The sequence below is a fragment of the Phalacrocorax aristotelis genome, chromosome 9, assembly GCF_949628215.1.
Source record: "Phalacrocorax aristotelis chromosome 9, bGulAri2.1, whole genome shotgun sequence".
NCBI classification, from domain to species: domain Eukaryota; kingdom Metazoa; phylum Chordata; class Aves; order Suliformes; family Phalacrocoracidae; genus Phalacrocorax; species Phalacrocorax aristotelis.
Window position 1 is genome coordinate 2,420,583 of NC_134284.1, and position 24,054 is coordinate 2,444,636.

At 39.3% G+C, this 24,054-nt stretch overlaps 1 long non-coding RNA gene across 1 annotated transcript in view; it reads left to right on the top strand.

Moving 5' to 3' along the window:
• The window catches only part of LOC142061773 (uncharacterized), a 50,718-nt gene that overhangs the window by 20,875 nt on the left and 5,789 nt on the right, over positions 1–24,054 (top strand). The window contains exons 3-4 of the long non-coding RNA XR_012662239.1: positions 9,199–9,299; positions 18,809–18,921. This is a non-coding gene — a long non-coding RNA (uncharacterized LOC142061773). The remainder of the gene's footprint in view (positions 1–9,198; positions 9,300–18,808; positions 18,922–24,054) is intronic.

Here is a 24,054-nt window from a genome sequence, read left to right on the forward strand (position 1 = left end):
AAGCACAAAGCTTTCTGTTTTCACTGCGAAGGCGGCCAGAGGTGATAGCAGGAGTAGTGTGTTAAGACAAGGAGCTTGGTGGGCAATACTGAGACTTGAAGCATCTGTCTATAAGGAGGGAAATGGAGATCACAGGAATTGGGATATAGTAAAATAGGTCTGTGGGGAACCTGGACTGGTACTGAGTCCCTGGAAAGTCTAATTTTTTGAACTGGGGGTTGAATGCCAAAGGACCATGAAGGGAACTTGAAGGCAGGAGTCCTGTGGAAATAGTACTGTGCAGTCCTGTAACTAAATATTGTCAAAATGCACATACTCAGCAGTGCTGCATTATGAATACAATCTTGACAACTTACTAATGTGTGAATGCTTATTACTGGAACCGTTTTTATATTTTTAATGCTGTATTTTAGTGTGCAGTGTAAATGAATGCTGTGGTTTCCAGGTGTTAGGCTCTCATGACCTTCTAGATTTGGAAACCCGAACTTTGTAACTCACTGGAAAACTGGTAGGGTTTCCTTCTGATTTATATAAAGCAGCCCTGTGTGCAGCAGGTTAGAACTCAACTGAGGCACTAAGTCAGGGCTAGTGCAGTTCAGCAGCTGGAATTGGTTCCTTCACAGCCTGTGCTGTACTGAGCAGAAAAGAGTCTAAACCAACTTTTACTTCAACAACTGAAGACACTTAGGTTAGAATGAATCTTGGAGGTCATCTGGTCCAAGCCCCTGCTCAAAGCATGTGTTAGTAGAAACTCAAGAAACCAAATTAGACCCTTATGCAGAAAACAAACCAAAACCTTTTTAGGCATTTTAACTAAATACTGTTTTTCTTAATTGCTCCCTTTGCAAGAAAACACATTTTTGAGGTCAGTAGATCTGTTTATATCTTATGTCATATGAGAACAAACAATGAGGGAGGAATTAGTAAAATTCTTAACACAAGAAATACAAAGTGTGAGATTCTTGAAAACAGCTGTTCTGCTATTAACATTCCTCAGACACTGAACAATTTTCAAAGTGGCTTTAAACCTTGCCAAGTTAATTGCCATTGTAGCCGGGTTGGTTATGGCAAAGCCGATTGGAAATGGGGTCTTATTATTGTTCACATGGGTCAAATGAGGGCAAGCCTTAGCTGATCTCTGAACTGTGAGGTTAAATGATTGACCTGATCAGATTGTCAGGAAGGCAAAGAGGGCAACAGAGACAGAAAGAGCTGCTTGTTTAAGCAGCAGTAGTTCAACTATTGTCTTCCACACAGTTGCACAAATATAAACTATATAAAGAAGGGGAGAACACGGTTCTAAGGTGTCATAAAATAACATCTGAGGAAAAGCTGTTTAACAGACATAAGCCCTGTCTCTGAGAAGCTGATCATATCAGTCGTATGCTCTATATATGGAGATGCCTTTGCGCGACTTAAAAATCTTTCACTAATATTTGCTTCTGGTTTGTGTTTAACGAGAATGTTTGCAGCGGAATGTAAAGCATCACACAGTGTAATATAAGTTTCATAGCATATGAACTTTCAAAAACATTTAACTGTTAATGATGCTTAGTAAACAAATTTCTGGTGTGACCGACCTGCGGGTCTACTTAGCAAAAATAATGGGATAGCTTAAAACCGTGCTACCTTTATGCTAACCGTACTTTTTGAAAAAATGGAGATACAGTATGCTTGAAAGCAGAAATAAACATGAAAGTTTATGCTTGGAATTTCCCCATCTACTTTCGTACTGGTCGGATAAAAATAAAGTTGTGTGGCCCATGGTTTTAACTGTGGCTGATTTTTGGACAATAACAGATCTGTATGTATCCTGTTCTGCTGCAAAGATGCTGCAGTTTATAAAGCAGGAATCTGGGGCTGTTTTAACAGTGGGTATTTTGAACAGTAGATGTTGGACTGCTATGATGGGATTAATCTCATCTAATTTGAACTATCCAAGATGTATCCATTGAGTCTAGGATAATGCTTTTAGCACTCTCTACAGTCAGGCATGAGACGTATGCAGCTCTAAAGAGTAGGTCCCTCTGAGGCACTCTGGTGGTCCTCACTGAGTTCAAATGAGTAGCTGAGACTATGGTCCTTATTTTTTGACTTTTAAAGCCACATTAAATAAAACTAACTCTGAATCTGTAAGAATATATATATTTTTTTCCTTTGGATATGCAGAGACTTACACAACAGTGTCCCAAACTTGAAAATCTGTTTTGCTTTTACAAAATAATGTAATCTTGCATATAAATATAGTCTGATAAAAAGATCCTGGGGTACATAGCCTGGATCCAAAACCTGGTCCATAAAAGCAATTGGTCTTGGTCAAAGTATTGTCTGTAGAAAGGAGTTGAAGAATGTACATGATTGGAAGGATTAATAAAAGGTTGAGAAAAGGTAGAAAATCTATACAGATGAAACCTTTCAGGGTGGAAAAATTTAATGACCTCCCTGTTGGCCATGAAATGTCACTTGTTCCACAGTACTGTTAAATTCCTATTAAAATTATTTATACATTGTTGATTGCCCACTCCATACAAGGACTTCAGGGTTTAGTTTGAAATTTTTGCTTGTATTCTAAAGCTATCATCATAAACTTTCTTTTTACGGATTTTTAACAGTGTTTCATCCTTTCACAGATACTTCTATGAAAGAAATAGACTCCCTGTGTTAACTGATATTCATAATTAGTAGTTTCATTGCATAGGAGACAACAATAAAATAAAACAGAAGAGCAAAATATTTTGTTACTCTGGGCTACATTACAGAATACTGTTTTGCAGTTGGATCTTGAGTAATTTTATTCTCAAACTATCTATCCAGTACAGACACCTGAAAAGTAGTATTAAATCACATGCTGAGAATGACAACTGTTCAGATTCTTGGTTCTTTGGGGTTTGTTTAAGGCATATTTAACATTTTAATTTATTTCAATTTTGTATTGGTACATACCATAGCAGTAGTTTTCATTAACTGCCTCCATACCCAGGTAAGGTCTTAGTTAACCATTGCTAGAAAAAAGTGCAAATGCTTAATTATAATCAAATCAGAGCAATCAGAGCTGCAAATATAAGTTTATTTGTGAAAGCCAAGCAGTGATATAGGCAGTATCATAAACTGACAGCCCCTCAGGTAAAAAGGTGTAAGCACTTTGTTCAACAAACTCTTTTCTAATAATGCGCTCTTCTGTCTTGTTAAAAACACCACATTACTGACAGTCTAAGACCAATAGGCATTTTGTTCCGCTGGCAGCTGCCGGAGAGCTTTTTAAAAACAGCCTCAGCTTATCCATGCCTTAGGGCAAGGACCCTCAAAAAAACCATTTGTTTTCAAGGAAATTTCTACTGATCATAGGACTCCAGGACTGTGCTATTGATCCCTCATCCTCTTTCTGGTTTTCTTTTTCTGTTTAGCAGTCTGAACTCATGTGCAAAACTGTCGTTTTTGGAGCTTGCATCAGTCTAAATAATTTCAACCAATAATCAAACATGCAAACTAAAATAATATTGTTCCATCAACAGGAAAATAGTTACTATTACTAAGGAAAATATTATCCACCCTGATTAACTTCAGGATGAGCCTTAGATGGCTTTAGTTTGACCCACTTTCTCTTTTATTGGATTCATTGCTCAGATGTGAACATTTTGTGAATTTCAGATTGTTTTTAACTGTCATTAAAAAACATAGAGTAACACAACATTGTTTTTTATTAATTTTCTTGATCTGTAAGTAAAAGCCAAGGGCACATTTTTAGATTAGAAGTATTCATTCAAGCATTATGAAGTAAGGGACGGCGGATATCTGCTGCCAGTTATTAATGTAAATCAGAAGACTGGAAGTGTTTCATATATTTCCCTAGGATTGATCAAGATACAGAAATTCACTTAATTTCTAGGGTAAAATTTATTCTTTTTTTCCAACTAAGTGCTTTTAATCAGATCTAGTTGGGATTCATTTTCATGCCCTGGAGCATTTTCAAGTGTTTTGAAATGTTCCTAGTTCCATACTCAGGTAAAAATGAAAGAGGGGAAAAAAAAAAAAAAAGGGATGTTTCACCCATCCATAAACCAACCCAAGCCACTGAAGGAATTCCCTAACAGGACAAAACCCACTGATCCAAAGGATTATCTGGGACTGGGCAGCGTGGGCAGGCCCTGTGTGCTATGGGTCCTGCCTCTCCACACTCCAGCCTGGGGAGCGGACTGGAGAGCACCACAGCTCCTTTTGAGCCAGTACGTGCAGGTCTTTCCCAGGGCACATGCCTGAAGTGCTGCTAAGGGTTGGAAGGCATCCCTAGCTCTGCTTCTCCAGCTGGGTTTGCCCAGGAGACGCCTTCCTCGGTGTGACCAGATGAAGCAGTTCCATAGGACTGATTAAATACTCTTGGAGGCAGGGGCTTGACCCTTAGGTGCCCAACCAGCAAAATCATCTCTTTGGATTTGTAGAAATAGTGACATTTTCCAGGGTGGGAATTAACAACAACTCTTGCAAATCATAAACAGGCTGCTGCCAAGAGTACTGGATGGAAGTTCATTTTGTATATTCCTTTGTTGGTCTTGGTTTGCCCGGCTGATTGTCATCTGCACATCTATTCAGCATCTTAGCTTGCCTGGAAAACGACGGAGCATGTGGTGCTGAGTGGAGCTGAAGTGCACCGCTCTCCACGGGAAGTAGGTTCCTCGGGCAGGATGTGTTTGTGTCCACCACGTGACATGCTGGCCTAAAGTTAAGACTCCTAGTACCACTGCAGACTGACAGCCTGAATGACCATTTTCTTCCTGAAAAAAGAAGTGCATTTTCACAACTAACTCCCTCTACATTTGTGCGAGCAGCCAGCCTGATTCTGAAGGACAGGCTGCATCCTCAGAGTTGTGTGAATTACGGTTTCCTGCATCTCTGGGAAATCCAAATATCACTATGCAATTTCTGTACTGATGCATTAGTCCAGAACAAAATAGTCACAAATGCTCTGCTTACACACATGAACTCCTTGCTACACATGGTTCTTTATATATGAAGGCCTAGTAATGAAAATATCATACTGGATACTACCTAAGCATGAAACAAAAGAAGAAAACATATACCTCAAAGAGTTTTGAATCTGTGAGTCATAAAACAACAAAACTGTTGAAAGGGGAGTGGAATGTGAACTATAGATCAATAGCAAAAGCAAGGGGCGAAGCGCACAAGTAGCCAAGCGTTGCCAAACTTTCCTCTGAGTATGGTTACCCAGAAGAGCCCTAGAAGAAGCCTGGAGGTAAATCATGTGAGACACTTGCAAGTGCAAGGGGGAACCTTGAGAAAAATCACACATGTGCTTCTTTGGAAACATAGCAGCATTCAATCATGAGCAGAGTTAACAACCAGGACAGTGAATGAGGAGTCCTGCAGTTTAATGTGATGTAGGAGGGAGGAATTGCAGAGGGATCCGAAGAGATGGGCGATACAGGTAACATAGACGGTAGTAGGGAAACTACTGTATTTTCAGGTCCCGAGAGAAAGATGACAAACTTACCAGGCTGAAAGAGTCTGGGTGAAAGTTGCAGGTGTACAGATGTAGGAGGCATTATCTTGGTGTTAGCTTAGCACATGGAAAGAAACTTAGACATGGTCTGGATGTGAGAGCTCAGAATCAACTTAAAAGATTGAGGTTTTGCATTGCATGTGAACCTGTGATAATTTGTTTGGTGAGTAATTTCTGTCCAGATATTTGTTAGGTTTTGTTTACTGCTTCTGCGAGGGCAGCCATTATCCATTGGAGGATGATATTTGTGGCACACTTCAAAGCAGAAACATGCTGTGTCGGGAAATGATGTAGAAGAACACCAGGGCCCATGTGCATGGCAGAATGTTTTCAAGCCTTGACAAGACACTCGTCTTTGGAAATAGACAGTAATAAGTAAAAGGTGTGGATGATGTTTTTGGTCACATACTCAATCATGGCTAAAGTCTTGGAAAATTCAGTATTTTTAAAGCCTGGTCACAACAGGTCTGTATCACCTGTATCAACTTCTGTAGACCTGCTCAAAGTTGGTCATAAATTCACTAACAAAATTTTCTGGAATCATATTATCTCTGCTGCCAGAACAGATGTAAAGTAGTGCCTAAATTTCCCTAGCTGGAAAGCCAGTTGGCTTTCTCAGCTGGAGAGAAAGTAAAAGCTAACTTGCAGGCAGATCTGATGATTAAGAGATTTGGGCTCAAGTGTAAGTTCAAACCTTAGGCTAGGATGACAGCACAGATGTAACCAGAGCTACCAGCTGACCTCAGAACTCTTGTTTGTTAACTTGCCACATGCTGGGTTTTTCCTTTGCTTAGTCCACGCTACAGTTTAGTCTACTGCTGCATTACCATGTTCGCAAAATCAGTGGGGCTTAGTGAAATAAAGTTGGAATAACACAGCAAGGAGCTGTGTTATCTTTGGATGTTGCCTGTTACTAATTTGTCATTTGTCTGTTTGATGATAATCAAAAATGTGTGAACGCAAAATGCAAAATGCACTCCGAGGCTGGGGAACTCCGTGTAATGCCTGTGAGATGCACAGGACTTCAAAGCAATGGCAGAGATACTTCTATGGTATTCTCACTCTTTTAAAGTACCAGGGATATTAACTGGTCTGCAAATGGTTAATAATGTACCCAGAGTGAAAGTGGGTTTTAATTATGTTTCTCAGCTTCTGGGCTATGACTACTACATGACATTGACTCTTAGTCCTACTTTGAATTTTGAACAGGAGTCTGGTTTCTCTGGGAGAATTTGCCTGTCTTCATAAAGAAGCAAGAAAATAGTATCCTTTGGAGTCAATCCAGTTCCTCCAGAAACTTCCTTCTCATACCCCTCCCAAAGAAAAGGTTACTTTTTCTGGAGGAAGAAAGAGATAGTGATGTAGTTATAGGCCATGTTCAAGAAAGCTTTGACATATGCAGAGGTTGACTCAGTCCAGTTTTAAGTCATAAACAAAATGCGAACTTTTTAATCGTATGTACAGTCCCTTTTACTGAAATATTAGAACTTCAAAGTGAAGTCCCTGGGAAAAAGACCCCACAGCTTAAGGTTTACATTTCAGCTGAATAAGCTTTTAAGCATGACAGTCATCTGCAATGATATATTGCTTACAGCGGCATATTACAGTTTTCATTAAATATTGACCCAAATTTATCCATGTTTGATAAAGAGGCAGACAAAACAACATTAACATTAGGGAGACTATTTTGATCCATAATTTCCCAGTGCAAATTCTAGAGGGACAAACTGGTGTAGTGATGTAACCCCACTTTTCCTGCTGCTTGAAAGAGGGAAGAACTGGTGACAAATGTAGTCAGAGAGGGCAGCTCAGGCAGCAGCAACCATGACGTGACTGAGTCCAGGATCTGGATGAAGCCTGGGAAGGGAAGCAGCAGACTAGGAGAGCAGAATTTGGCTTATTCAGGGAATTGCTAGGCAAAATGGTTCCATGAGGGGAAAAGGTGCCCAAGAGAACTGGCTGGTTTTTAAAGAAAACTCTTTCAGAGCTCAGGAACAACCTATCCTGTTGCGCAGGAAGATGGGGAATTTCAGCAGAAGACCTGCTTAGTTAGCTAAGCAAGGGCTCCTTGGCTCCTTAGTGAAAGGGATCTAAATGCAGCCTACAACTACATGAAGGGGAGTTAGGAAAAATGTCAAACTCTTCTCAATAGTGGTAGCCAGCATAAAAAAGAGGAAGTTGGCACAAACTGCAGCCTGAGAGGCTCAGACTGACTAGAAGGAGAAACTTTTCAGCCAAGCTAGTAGCGCAGTACAGGTACCCAGAGGAGAGGAGGCAATCTCCATCCCTGGAGATTTTCAAGATTTGACTAAACAAAGCCACAGCCAACCTGAGCTAGGGCTGCTGTGACAAGGAGGTTGGAATGGTCAGCATTTCTATGATTTAGAAATATCCTTGAACAAGTAAAGAACCTGTTTCTCCACCTATCTTGGTTGAGCGTTGAACGTAGCTGACCTGGGGACTGAGCTGTTGACGAGGGAATGGGAACATCCCTCTGCCTCCTTGGTTCTGATTGAGCCTCAGCATGGTGTGCAAGACTTAGAGAGCAGCTACCTGTCGACTTACTGCCCAGGTGGAGGCTGTGCTGAGCACGCAACACAGACCATCAGGCACCATGGGGAACTTAACTGGTAGATATTTATTTTGTGGCATAGTCGCATGGTGATTTGGGGCTCTGTTTTGTCAAAATCCCCATAGAAGCCGGAGTGTTTTGGTATACCTAGGCTAAAGCTCCTGCAAAGGACAGTGGAATGACTGCAGTTCCGTGACAGCTAGAAGTCTGACGTCTCTGAATAAAACCCCAACAGTAAAATAAACAACAGCAGCAACTATGTATTTACTTATTACTAGAACTTTTAAAGAATAAGTCTTTCGGAAAAGTCTAAAATTAAAAATGTTCTGCATGTCACCTTTTGCAAACTGCCTTGTAATTAGAGCTTCTCTCACCTGACAGCTCAAACTTCTCCATTTCAGTGTCTGTTTTCTGACCATACATTCCTTCATTATTTGCAGTACTTGCTAATTAAGTGCTATCTGCAAACTTGGAAGTCTTTGCTTTCCACATTGCTCTCTACGTTATATTTGTGTAAATATTTCAAATCTGGACCTCTAACACTGACTTCTGTCATATTCTACTACTGACATTTTAGTCTGAATACTTTCCATTTATGACTACGGTAGATTTCCTACTAATGCAGCCAAATTTATGTTTAAGCATGCCAGTTTTCTTCCTCTCCAATGACTATCGCAGAGGAGCTTAGTCGCAAAAATCAGCTAGATTTCATGCATTTATTAAAATTAATCAGAATAAGTTCTTGAAGAAATCTATGTGCTCCTTTACCTCTGCTACAGGTATTGATTACTTACAAAAGATTTAAAACTGAATTTGTCTCATCTGAAATGCATTCCCTTTCATAATTTTTCTCATCTAGTTCACTATTCTAAAAATGTTTTGTGATGCGTCTTCAGGCTTAAGATCATATTTCCTTCTACATCTAGGCACGCATAACTGTATATACCTCTGAGTGTATATTAGTACATACACAAGCACATATTCAGGATTTAATAATATCATTTGAAGGGAATAAAACATTTTTCCTTGGAAGTTCCCTATCCTTTAAATGTATATCTTGAAAATTTTTAAATTATGAAAATAATCCCACTTCCTCTAAAACTCTTTCCAGTGCAGGTGTGCTTGTGTATACGCCAGCTGGTCCATCACCCTTCCTTTCAAACCACTTCAAGAATCTGCACATCCCTAAGGATCTGTGGTCTCCCAGAAAAGGTACGGTTTTACAGATGGAGCTTCTTCATGGCCTTGTTTTGTGTTAAATATCCTTGTCCTGTTTATGCTCCTTCTTCAATGTATGCCTCTAAATATACTTTTCTTGGCTACACTTTAACAGTGTGTATCTATATTTAGATTACTGATGATTTATATTAAATACCAAAGTTAATTTGGTATACCTGGTATACCAAAGTATACCTGGTTTTCACCATGCAGGGGTCTAAACTTAATCATTTAGAAATAAAGATCCATTTGTAATCTGCCACAAACAAAAATGGAAATCACTACTGTTATGAAGAAAGATAATTATTTTTTATGAAGGATTGCCAAATCCTTCACAGGCTATCCTGAAGAGTGCGTGAAACTTACCACTAAAACAATTTCTGTGGTGTAAGTATATATGCATGCGTTACATATTGATGGAAATACTTTGGCACTTAAAAGACAAAGGGTAACAGGATATTTTTACACAGCATTTTGAAAGAAGTGTTAGAGACAATGTTCATTTAAAGTACTTAACAAGTGCGGTCTATGTTAAACATTAAATATTCTGGCAAGAAAAAGAAACAAATTAAGCAATTATTTTCCATAAAATATCTTTTAACAAACCAAACCCATGTTCCTGGAACTGCCTTAGTATATATTAAGAATATACTATACAGAGAAAATAGATTTAATTGTTTGTTTGTTTGTTTTTTTTAAATAATCTAACCATTTACACATAATTCAAAAGCCAGTGTGTTGTAGGTTTCTGGCTAACTCACTTCAGCCAAATTTCTATTCTTATGAAGAAAAGAGGTTTTTATTCATGATAGCTTGAGTGTCAAGTATGGCCATTTCATCAGCTAGCTGCCAGGCTGCCTCAAAAGTGAAAAGGTGATTCTTCAAATAAAGCAGTTATAAGCCCTGGAAGACAGGGGACCTTCACTGTGCACCTCACAGTGTGTGAATTAATTAGAAGCTGTATGAAATATGCTTGCTGCATGAAAATCCTTTAGCCGAGGAATACGGTACAGCAGTACTTCCAACTTCAGATGTTTCCATTGACTACATGGGATATAGTTACTAGATGACGACACTGGGGCTCTGCTTACACGCAATTGATGTTCTCAAGTATAGTTTACATTAATAAATAAATAACCTATGCTAAACTAAAACTTCAAAAAAGAGTCACTTTTTAGACAAATCAGTGAGCTTATCTGACCCAGCACAGCAGTATAGCTGCTCCAGGGCTCCCAGTGAGGAAGGTTAAAAGATGAGGCTGGGCACACAGAAACAGTGTGATGGCCTCTCCAATAACAGCACATAACTGCAAGCTGGCTGAAGCCTCAGCTTGAATGTCTAATCATAACTTACACCTAGATAAGGCTTTTGGCTGTAATCCAAGTCTGCTCTCGGGGGACTATCGGGTCATGCGTGTTTCAGCCACTTCCAGTCAATATGAGAGTGTGTCTTCTGCTGCCTAAGTGTTAGCTGCAGAGCTATTCTACAGAAAGGTGTGTGGGGGGGTAGCACACCTTACCCTATTGTTCTCCAGTCTGCTTATCTGGTTTATACAGCTGTACGCAGCGGCTTGGTAGGCAGAATTCCCATGGCTGCTATCTATCAGTAAGCAACATCACTTGTTGCAATTACATGAGAACCCACTGCCATGTGGAGTTGTGGGACAGCTGTCCCCTAGGGCTATGCCCTAAGGCTATAGAGAGGTTTCATCTCTATACAACTCTCATATGATTAATTTAATAATGTATTGCAATCCATTCTTCTTGAATATTCCATTGTGCTCTCTTTTTTCCTATCAAAGAGCTATTCAAAGTAAAGAGTGACCTCATCAATACTGTCTGAAACTTACAGTAAATGGAAATCTTCCAAAACCATAATAGAAACCATATTTCAACAGATGTAAAAAACAAGATGAAGAGGGAGAATTAATTTAGACGAGAATGTTACAATACTTGATACTTGGCTTTGCCTAACCTAATCTTTTTGATAAGTACAGCATGCTTTTTTCATGTGAGAATCTAGATCAAAAAAGAATAAGAAAAAGTCACTAGTGCAGTTTTTGTTGCAACATCCAAGGCTTGGTGAAAAAGAAAAAAGTAATTTTACCCACAGAAGATAAAAAATAAACCAGAAAAAAGGTTGTTTGGCCTGCAGGAGAGAGGAGCAAGAGTACTGTTGTGATTGAGATTTCCAGAGATGCACAGGTCTTTAAACAAACACATTTTTTTTTTATAAAGGTATTCATTAACCTATTCATCCGTGACCTTTAAAATGCCAACCTTTCAAAAAGCATGAAAGGATTGCTAGAACAGGAACAGAGCTGCTATTCAGTCATTTTAGATTGATCACAGCCAACAAGCCAAATAAAATAAAAGATCCTATCAGAACATCTTTGTATGTCAGACAGCATTAAGCTGCAGGTGCTCAATTTCCATACAAATCAGAAAACACTTGTCTTTGCCTTGTTGGTTTATCTGGATTCTTGTTATCCCTGAAACTCTTAGGAAATTGTCCAATCCACAATAATTTTTATTTTCTAGATAAAGAGAGAATGATTGACTTGATTTAAAGGAGAAACACTAGAGGATTACACTCGGATTCAGGATCTGTGTGTTCAGCAAATGTTTAAGGAGCAGCACTTGCTTAAATAGCAAGCCTTTAGCGACTTGGACTCCTACTGAATGCTTTTTTTTTTACCAGTAGATTAGCATCTCGTATAAAAAAATTTCTAAGGCCAGCTGCATTTTTTTTCAGTGTTCATGTGTTCACATTAACGATCACATTAATGTGATTTCTATCACTTTCGTAGGAATCTCTTATCAGAGTTGTTCATCACTGGTGCAATTTCCTGTCAGGGAATCCTTGCTGTTACCTAATGTAACAGTGCTTATGCCCATTAGGAAAAAAAATCTCAATTAAAAAGTCATCTAAAATATACTAATGATGTAGTGCACACAGTGAAGCCCTTACCTCCAGTGTTTTGGCTAACACCCTGATGTTCCTTACATAATTTTGAAAACCAGAAGCTATAAACAATTGAACTGGAGAAAATAATATATAAGCTTTATAAAGGCATCCTCTAATATACAATCAAAAGTGTATTTATGATATTTACACGTATTACTATGTTCATATTTCAGTCACATTTTTTCTATCTAGAAGCCACAGACATTCTAGGTAGGTGTGATTTATCCCCCAGAGCGTGAAGGATGGCTAATAAGTACGCAACAGGTTTGTCATATTTCTGGAAAATGTGTGGCACCTTAAGAAACGTATGGTCATTTATAGCATTGGAAGAGTAGTATTTTGCTTGGTTTTGTTTTAAATAGCCTTTAAAAATTGAAGAAATCTTGTCAGAATATGTGTGCTTTAGTGTCAACTCATGGTCTGCTTGCTGATGTTTTTACTGCATCTACAAGCCGTAACCTTCTGTGGACATTCACCCTGCTAGACCCCCCTCAAAAAAGATGCAAGTTCTGGTCCCGGTGACCTTTTAATTTTAGAAGAAGGTAAGAAACAGGAGTTCAGATGGGCAAAGAAGGCTGTACAAGAAAGCAAGTTTGGGCAGCGTGATAAATAATTGGATCTGCACAGTTGGCAGCCATCCTGGCAAAGAGGCCTATCAGTGCTTGTGTGTAAACCTGTGTGTCTCTCTGTCTGTTTGCATTATTTGCCAGAATCAATAGTATATATTCTTCTAAACATTAATTTTCTGGATAGCCTGAAAAACACCAATATGCTAAGTAGCAAGATCCTGGTTCAATGGAAGTGCAGTTATTGTAAAGCTGCATACGTTCACATAACTGTCCTCAATTTTTTTGTTTTGTTTTGGAAGATGGGGACAATGTCATTGCTTTAGCCTCAGAGCATGAAGCCAAAAATCTTTTTCATGGAACAAATCCAAAATGGTTTAAATATGTGGTACTTTATCTCCCTATCCCATGTTTTTTTGTATTTTTCTCCCCCCACCCCCCAGCTATATATCACAGGATAAGTGCTCTTCTCCTATGTATAGGACGGCTGGAGGGGAGAGATATGCCAAGCTGGAATTCAGCTTGACAGGTTTCAGTAAATAAACTTACTTTTCCATTTTAGTGTCTGCATTAGTTCGTCATCTGGGGGTGGGGGGGTGCGGGGGGGTGGGGTGCCTTTTTCCTCCCACTCTACATTGCTAAGAAATTGTATAGAAAGTTTCCTTTTCTTCAATCCTCCCGTCAATGCTTTCTTTCAACAGCATGACTCACTGTTGCTCTAGATTCCCTGTGCATGCTGTCACAGTTCTGTGAGCAAACTTGCTCTCATGTTAGTCTGACATAATCTTTATTACATTTCTATTGTCACTGACATTAAACAGGATGGGCCAAAGGAGACTACCTGTGTCTTATCTTTTCACCAGCACTTAGACATTGTACCTAGCACACTTTCTACCATACCTCTCCCTTGACACCGTTCCTTTTCTGGGAAAACAATGCAGTAAGTCAAGCACTTCATAGGAATAAGCTTTTTTCAGCTAGCTCCTGTTAGGACTTACATCAATCACATTTGAGCTCTGATGATCTCAGGACACAGAGGTGATATATTTGCATTTCTTTTAACTTCTGTGGAAGAAAGCATCTTGTCTAAATAATGGGATTCACAGTTAAACATCTCTCATCTAATAGAGAGGACCGCTTTTACTCACTTCTGTCATCCCTGAGCTCCATTGTCCCTGCTGGTCTGGAGTCCCATGAGATAGTACCTCATGTGCAGAAGCTAGCAATTACTCCAGTGTATTTTACTGGAAGGCGGGGAACCTCACTTATCTTTCAGCTTCATCGGGGCTGCACTGGGATGCAAAAAGCCTTTCACAAAACCACCTCAGCGGTTCTTTACTGTGAACTTCTACAGCATAGTGTTAGTCCTGTAATGATCCTGTGTTGGACACAACCACTAGTCCTATGGTGATTGACACTCTTCAGGCTACAGCAGCTAACAGATAAGTTAGTGAAAAACAGCGAGGTGAGCACATAAAAGAACTATAAACTCATAAAGAATCTAAAGGATGACTGGATATGAAAGGTGTAGCAAAGCAGTGAAACTACCAGTTTGGGTGAATGGCAGAGAGTGGGATTTACTATTCTTCCACCAAAGTCCAAACTCACACCATCACCACTTCAGCCACCTCTAGAGAGACCTCAGTGCTTTGTGAGGTAGTTTGATATGACCTAGAAGAGGAGCCAAATTGTTGTTAGCCATATTATCTGTATCACAGAATCACAGAATCACAGACTGGCAGGGGCTGGAAGGCACCTCTGGAGCTCATCTTGTCCAACCCCCCTGCGTGAGCAGGCACCCCCAGAGCAGGGGCACAGGGCCGCGTCCAGGCGGGGTGTGAATGTCTCCAGGGAAGGGACCCCACAGCCTCCCTGGGCAGCCTGTGCCCCTGCTCTGGCACCCCCACAGGGAAGGAGTTTTTTCTCATACTGAGGTGGAACTTCCCCTGTTCCAGCTTGTGCCCATTGCCCCTTGGCCTGTCATTGGCCACTATTGAAAAGAGTCTAGTCCCATTGTCCTGACACCCACCCTTTAGATATGTATAGGTATTGATGAGATCCCCCCTCAGCCTTCTCTTCTCCAGGCTGAACAAGCCCAGGTCTCTCAGCCTTTCTTCCCAAGGGAGATGCTCCAGCCCCTGATCCCCTTGGCAGCTCTGCGCTGGCCTTGCTCCAGCAGTTCCCTGCCCTTCTTAAACTGGGGAGCCCAAAACTGGACACAGTACTCCATCTCAGGCACATAATAAGGGTTTGCTTAGGAGGTGAGTGAACTCCATGGAAAGTGCTCTAAGCCTTCTCCAAAGTCTTATACCATTTTTTCTCTTAATATCTTGCACACAGCTCCATGCGGGGTTGACAGGCTTAGTCACAATCCTACAGGGGAGTGTCCTCCTACCTTCTTTGGTTAGAGGGCACAGCTGCTATGTGAAAAGTAGTGGATAGGACAGATCAATATTCTTCACTGGAAAAGAATGGGAGGGATCACACAATATTTGCCCACAAAAATGAAATAAATCTGCTGTTATGTGGGTACCTGGAAGAAAGATGTCTAAGCTGGTAAATCTTTGTCTTTGGTACAACTTCAGTAGTGCAACCCTATCAAATCTAGGTTGTTACTTGCAGGCCACAGTCTGCTCTGTCTGTCTGTTGACATTACTCTGGCAAAGAGCTCTGACTACACTGCTCTCAGCTTGGTTTTCGTGTGGGATGCTGTTCCCTCCTCACCCCCCCTCCTCTATCGCTGCATTTAGAAAGAGGCAAGTGTGGCCTAGGGGGACAAATATGTACGTGTGCGTGAGGAACACTGAGTTCTGACCATGGCCAAGTAGGTTCTGATCAAGCATATGTGAGCAATTGCAAGCTAATGGGGCACTATTTTTGTTAGTCTATTTCAGTCTCTTGCAACTCTGACCAATGTCCCACACTGAGAAGTCTGAAAAACAAGCAGAAATATGTTTTCATTGTGACCTTATATGTATTGGCCAACTCAGCAAGGGATGATTCTGTAACCTGTTGTGGTAGACAACAAATTAGTGCAATGTACATTTCAGGAGAGCAGGTCCTGCACCATCCCGCTCTGAGATGGATTGTGCCTTCGATGTAGAGTGTCTTCTGGTGCTCCCTGTTTTGTGACTGGTTGTTTTCCTCCCAATATACATCTTACACATCTTATATACATCATATATTACAAACACCATACATTAACTTGGATAAGGGCTATACACTAAAAAAGCATATTTTTTTTTTTTTAAATTAATACATGTAACTTTCCATTCAGGGGAAAAAAAGTCCCCAAACCAAAAATAAAAACTGTATTTCTGGAAAAAGACAAAAGATTTCAAGAGAAGGAGACACTTTTCACTGTCCTATTTATTTGATGAAAAATCTAATTGTCTATTTTAAAAACTTTCATCTCAGTATTTTTCACTTTTTAACAGAAAACAAAAAAGAAAAGGATTCCATTAGGCAGTCCACGAGGAATTTTGCTGGGTATCCCAAAGATCTGTGTACTTCGTATTCTATTGTTCTTTCTCTATGCAATTTATCAACAGCAATGAAACAAAAGGTTAAATAAAACATGCAAGGAACTGCATGGCTCTAAAGGCCAAGTCTGGCTTGCGTGTTTTCAGTCTGCATCCTGCTGGGCCATGCCAGCTTTCTAGTTCACAAGGAGGAAAACTGCATTCAAATGTTCAAAACCATCACTCTTAAATAGCAATAAAGATAAACTGGCATAAAGAGTTTGTAAAGATACGAGACTTAGTTTCACGAAAGTTGTATTTAATTATTTTTGGTGCATTGAAACAGTTCTCCTTCACTACCACAAGAGAAAAATTTCTGTCATATGTTATGCAAAGTAATCCCATGACCAGGATTCAGCTGCTGCCTGCCTGCTGTGGCCCAGGCCATTCTCATTACTGTTCCTGCTGCAGACCTGTACTATTTCTGATGCAGTTTCTTCTTAGAATCCTCTGCCAGTGTGGAAGAGGTTATAAGCAATTTTAGCATTCATTTAATTTATGGGAAGGAATTCTAAAGCAAGAGGAAATTTGCTTGGTACTTTATATGGTTTGAAGTTGGGATGGAGAGGGCCAGAACAACCCACACACACACACACACTTTTTTAATACCGAAATGACAGCATGGTTGCTGTTACCCGGGAGCACGCTGCACACAGCACAGTAATCTCCTTTACAGTAAGACACTAGCCTTTAATTACAAATGGAACAGACTGGAAAACTTCTGACAAAACATTTTTCTGGTAGGAATTTGCCAGTTCAGACAGATTGAAATGTTTTGCTGAGACACTGGCATTTTCCCCTTGTTCCCTCAGAAGCCAGGCAGCCAGGGAGCTGCTCTGGGGCCGGGGGCCGGCAGCTGAAAGGTGCAGCTCCGGAGCAGGTCCATCAGGAGCAGCCTTCCAGGGCAATCCCCCTTTCTGCTCTGGCTCAAGAGATCGTAGTGCTCACAGGACCAATGCTTTGGGGAAGCCTAGGGGATGACCTGCTCCCACACTGAAGCTTTATTGCTTTCACAGATAATTATGAAATGTTTGGCTTTTGTTCCAAACTGGAACCATCCCAGATTTCGAAATATCAAAATCCTGTGTGAAAGTCAATTAGTCCTCTCTGCAAAGCTGAAACTATGACCACATACTTCCCACATGGAACACCTGCATGAAGACGTCAGTGCCAAAAAACTGGCAATGCTGATGAGGTTGTATACAATATTTTGGAAGACCAACATCCTGAATATAATGTGTTTCTTTACCCATTAGAACAGGTCCTGTAGAGCTCCCTGATGCTAGAAAGAATAAAAAAGGATGACACTAGATATTAAATGACATTTAATATTATAACTTGGAATTTTCTTGCATTTAAGATTTTAAGATGTGGCTATGTTGCAAACTTCTGAAGGCGTCTGAACGCCTTCAGAAAATAATGATCATGCTTGGAATACACAGAAAAGGTATTTTTTTGATATTTTCAATATATACACTTCTAACAAGATATTCTTATCGCTCCTTATAAATATCCTGTGTCAAAGGGATTATTAATTTCCAGTAATATATGGGGTTTTTACAATTTCAGGATAACCTTTCATTTATCACCCTCCAATAGGCAGTGCAGAATGAATTATTAGTGAATGATTTAACCGACATTAATTCAATTCTTGTTTCTCCATGTTCAGGTCAATTTATGACATATATTCTCAAGCTGCTGTTCCCACAGCTACATCATTCATACACACTTTTGCTTCATCCTACAGATGGCTGTGTTATAGCACAGAAAGCTCCTAATCTGCTTCCAAGCTGAGTGTTGAATATAGGAGGGGGAGACAAGCAGAAATACTGCAATTCTCTCCAAGGAAACAATGAACTTTACACTCCTGTAGCCTTATATGTACAAACACATCTGAGTCAAAAAATGTGCAAATAACCAGTGTTGCAGTTTTAAGAAAGAAGCCACATCTCACACCTTTTTAGTTACTGTCAGTCTGAAGTTGGGAGAGAACGGCTCCCTACAGAGCACTGATAGCCTTGACTGGTGGCCACTGCGTGGTGATGGAGGTGTCCGTACTCAGGCTGGTTACAAACAAGCTGGTTTCAACAGATCGCACATCAGCTGATGCATGTGCAAATGCCCTAAATCGATGCATCAAGTCTTGTACCACATAAAGGAACACAACTTTATAGAAAAAAAATTCTTAAATCACTCTATCGACTGTAGGAGGAATGCCCTATAATTTAATCTATTAAAAATCAATTTTGTGCAACAATTCATTGAAATCTACAGGAGGAAGATCATTCTGCACTAAATACTTGTACCTAGTGATTTCAAACTTAGTCAGCTGAACTTCAGTTTCTAAATGAGGGTCTTTGTTCCTGACTACTTCTGGTCTGTGTTTGAAGATTACCACAGCTTGGATTAGTTCCTCTTTCATTAACCGCGCTTTTGTTTTGTTCCTTAGTGTTGCATCTTTGTACCTCTGTGAAGCCCCAGGTTAATGCCCTGTGCCGCACGTATCTTTGCGTATGGAAGGACTTATGAGAGGTTCTTACCTACAAAGCCCATGGGAATATGGTAAAGCAAGCAAATATATTTTCTTGCTAGTTCAACAGATCTGCTGTACGGTTACACTGAGATGTATCAGCTTTTACAGCATTATCTGGCTGGAGACATGTTTTGTTATATGTAACTAAAGCACACGTATCTAAACCATAGTATGTTGCAACAGCAGCTCATGGACTTTTGTCCATTCACTTTCTGGGATTTTCAGAAACTTTCTAGTTCCCAGAATCATTTCTTTCCATGGTGACATTAATAATTTCTGTTCAGGGCCTCCCCATTGCTGCCTCATTTCTATTTTAAATTAAATTTATATGATGCAGTTAAAAATAGGAGTTGGTAGAAGAGTCTAGGTAAATATATTCTCCATGATTCTGCGTCGCTTCTCTTCAAAAGGCTTTTGTGATATGTGAATGTTTTTTCTGAAGATAACTTTGGGCTGGAATGCATGTTCTCTGACTAGATTTCAAAATAGCAAAGCAGGACATTGGTACAGAAGTTGTTTTTATATATCTGAGAAGTAGGCTTATACCAATGTTACAGTGATTAACCTCATTACTCAATCAGTGACCCCTTGTATTGAGCTCAGAGAGCAGCATTAGGAGTTCATGCAGCACAGTAACACTTGTAAAATATATGGAAAGCTCCAATTCCAGCCAGTAAGGAAGCTGGAATACTATATTATGCTGTGTAGGAATATGAAGCTGTATTTTGTTATAGACAGTTCAGAATCCTGAACGCAATTTAACTTACTAAATTTTGATACGCTGTTTAACCCCACCCTCACAAAGCTACCCGTCGTAAAAAGTGAACCTTGCAGGAAGTATACTGAACACACACAAAATTTGTTTTTCTAGGGTGAATAAACAGCAACATTGTTAGAAGTTTATTTTTCTGTTTCCTTCTTATATGACTAAGTTTAATGATTTTTTTTTTTAATTATTGAATGGGGCTTTCATATTTCTCAAGCTATTCAAGAACCTCCCACACTCAGAGTCCTCGGAGATTTGCAGCCAGCCTTACTCAGAGGACATTCCAGACTTGTCACTGCACAGCTGCTCTTGGCAGCTAGCCCTCCACACAAGGGCTTTGCCAAAGCATCGCTTGGACCCCCCAACCACTCCGCTGAAACAATAGTTAATAGTGTGACATTTGCACAACTGCCTATTTTTTTCCCTTAGAATTAATCTGTTTACTTCAGTTATAAAATGTGCCCTATCTTTGATGTCACTGGATTTGGTCCTGCAGCCTCATGTGGAAACTGCTATTGATATCTCATATTCCATGTATAGGCTGGTAGGTAGCATAAGCGTGGAAGTCTGGATTGGTGATAAAGAAGATTCATTACATTTCTTTAGTTCTTTGCTTTTGCAAAGGGAGTTGTTTACTTGGGAGAGTCTTCACTTTCCAAATCTTTGACGTGCTTGCTTCAAATATCAATCATTTAAAGGGATAAAATAATAAATCTTACCTGGAAGAGGTTTCTTTCCTTTTCCTTACATACTGAGTTTCAAACTGGTAATTTATAATGCCTGGTCCTGAAGTATTTGATCCCAGACAGCAAAAGGTGGAAAGATGTGTTTGGTTTTTTTTTTTGTCCTTTTCCATGCTTCATAGAATCATAGAACGGGTTGGAATAGAATCATAGAATCACAGAATCATAGAATGGAAGGGACCTTTGGAGATCATCTAGTCCAACTCCCCTGCAGTGGGCAAGGACATCTTTCACTAAATCTGGTTGTTCAAAGCCCCATCCAACCTGACCTTCAACACTTAAACTTACAAACTCCCCATTCCATGTGAATGCCAGGAAGTTTGATGCAGATCCTAATAAATAATTTTAAAAAACAGATTGGAAATTGTCTTTGAAAAAGCTATGTTAGACTTTGGAGGTCTTCAGCGTTTCTGACATCTATTCTTTACAATGTTTATCATCTTCTAAGAACCAGAGTACTAGGGATTCTCCTTCTACAAAGGAAAAATGCACTGTAAAAATAGTGGCAATTAAACATTGCAAAAATGCTTAGGGAATTTTTAACATAGTTTAATTATAAAATATATGATAGATTCTGCCTTTTTAAATACAGGACAAACTAACTTTTTATTTAAACATCTTTATTTTATTTTAAAGTGAATGTAGTGTTGGTGAAACATGCCAGAAAGACCTCATAAATCCTTTGTGTGTCTAGCAAGAAGAACACGTGGCAATAGCAGTGAAAACTTGCCCCGTACCAGTACGGTGTTGAGTGGTGGAGGAAATGCTTAAACGCTGAGAGGGAATGCATCTCTGCCCCTTTGGATCTTGCTTCAGCTGTATATTTCTCCACCATAGGTTTCATTGTGGAACAGAAGTATGATTTTTTAAGGCCAAACTCAAGCTAACTTTTTTAGGAAGAGAACAATTTTTATTGGGCAAGGATTTTTTATCAATACTGATTTGAACAGTTGTTCTTAGGGATGTCTTCGAAAATACTGGTTAATGTGCAGATTGCTTTGATTAGGTAGTTTTAATGGCAACTACTGGGATGTGTGTGAGCCCCTGCCGCTGGAAACTGAAGTTCAAACTCTTCACTGCTGAGGTTGCATTAGACCTTTTTCTCAATGACTGTGGTACCGTCTTCTTTATTTGGTCTTTGTACATTTTTATCTTGCATAGAGTTATTTTAATTTCATGAACTATGGAATGCAATCAGATTATAAGTGTGAGAATTCTTCAAACTTAAACATACTATTTAACAGGATTTTTATTTTTAGGCACGAACCCCAGAAGATTTACTTTCCAGTAATACTCTGCCTGGTCATTTGGATCTTACCTAACCAGCTTTTGAACTTTGCTGTTGTAGTAGTAAGATCAGAAACCCAGTGTAAAGAACATGATTAATTTTATTTCCTTTGCTCAAATTGCAAGTGTTCTAAGTTTATTCACTATCTCCAAAATACCAGATCTAGTGCCAATGCAAATGGAAAACCATGATATGAAAAATGAAAAGACAAAATATTACAAGGCACAAGTTTCTCCAAAACAAAGTTCAGTTCACTTAGAACAGGATGACTCAACCTCCCCTGATAGAAAATTAGTGACTCTTTCACTGGGGAACCAGAAAACTCTCAGAATGTACTTTTATATCACTTCCTGTCATGTAGGATTTTTCTTCCCTTATGCAACTGGTCCTGTTTGTCACACACAACTTTTCAATCTGTGATTAAACGTGCAAACCTTACCTATTTATTGACTCAGCTAGAAAGGAATCCATGGGCCTGCTACTTAAGTGACATTTTACAGCTGTGCTGTTGTTTTTGTTGTTCTGACTTCAAGTTCAAAATGCAACAGATGTTTACTAGGATCCTTCTTGTGATGACTTTTTAAAAATTATATGATTTATGTATATGAAGACATTGAATGAAATGGCACTCTGAGTCTCAGCAGTCTGGAGTGTTATCTGACGTGTTGTAAACTACTTTTTTTTGTGGAAATGAACACAGACCTAACAAGGCTATTTTCTCTATGTTGCAAATTAAGAAAACCTTGACTCCTTTAGATTCTTTCAGGAATGTGCAGTTTGCTTCTCTTTTATATGTTAAAAATCCATAAAATTTCATGCATCTTTGACACATCAGTTCTTACAAATTTTGGTAGAGGAAAAATGGAAGATTTTTTACATACTTTGGCTAGGCTGAGTGCATAGGGACTGTTGAAGGAAACCTTCATATTAGCAGAACCCTATTAATTATGTTGCTACCAGTAAAATATAGTTGCAGTTACAAAACAAGCGTCCAACTACTAACAGGCAGAATTGGTAGTTCAGCTTCTGACAGACAAGAAGTGGTGAGAGGAATTAGTGATTTAATATTGTCAGTGATTTGGTTTTTACGGCAACAACAAACAATTTATTAATAAAATCCACAGGGGGCTTGTGACTAACAGAAAGTAACCAGGCCTCAACTTTCCCATACAAGGCCTACTAGTTAAAAAGAAATATACGTGAGCTGAACTACTGTGGCCTGCATTGAAATGCCTGATCAAGCAGGCTGGGATAATGTTCAAGCAAATAAAAGAAGATGAAAAATTTATTTCTATTAACAATCACAGGATGACTAAATCTCCAGAAAAAAAAAAAAAGTCAAATGTCTAGGCAATCTTAGGGTGCACCAGGTGAGGCATTTTCAAGAGAATGTATTAATGTTTTTTTGCACGCTGCACTGGGAGACCAAATCCAAGATGAAAAATGTGTCCAGTTCTGCTCCCCCATGTTGGAGGAAACTTAGGGGGCTTGAACAAAATTACACAGTTTATCAAATCTAGCAAAACAAAATCAGAGAAGGCGTACAGTTGTTTTCTTATGCCAGCATAAGCATCAGTGAGGAAGAAAGAGACATACAATATGAAGAACAAAGCATGAATTTAAACTGGAAGTCAAAAAGCTTCTGACTCTCAAAGGAGTGAGTTTCTGAAACAACCATTGGGAACGCAAGGAGAATAAATATGATACAGTTGTCTGCACCTCAGTTATAAGTTTGCTGAGCTTTTAAACTTTGTATTTTTGTTATAGAAATAGAGAGCAAGGAAAAAGTTTAAGATGAAAATTTAAAGGAATGTGCCTCAGAATTTTTCTAAACAGGCATGCTTTATTTCTTAGGAATGAGGGGTTACATGGAAAAGCTTTATGTAAATATCCAGAGTTAAACACTAAGCCAGTAGCTGTTCATTCTCTGGAAATCTGAACAACAAAATTAAGATAACTATTATCAATAGGCAAAGTTTATTAATCTCCATTGATACAGTACCTTTTGTATTAAAAAGTCTTCAAAGTCTCTTTAGGTGTCACCAAACTAATTGTCATTTTGGAGACCTAGCTACCCAAACTGAACTGTGCTTGTGTTTAGGAAAGGTTCTGGTGGAGTTACTGGTTTCTGTCCCCCCACAGACAACAACCACTGTGAATCTGTGCAGGCTATAAACCTTAAAGAACAGTTTATCTATTCTTTTATTTTTTATTAGAGTTGCTATAATCCTGGAATCTCCTTTTTTAAGGTGGAATACGCAGAACTAATCATAATATTTACGGTGAAGCTGTTCCATTACTTTAGACCATAGAGTTGCATATTTTTCCACGTTCATTCCTGTCTCACTCATAAAGTCTGACATCT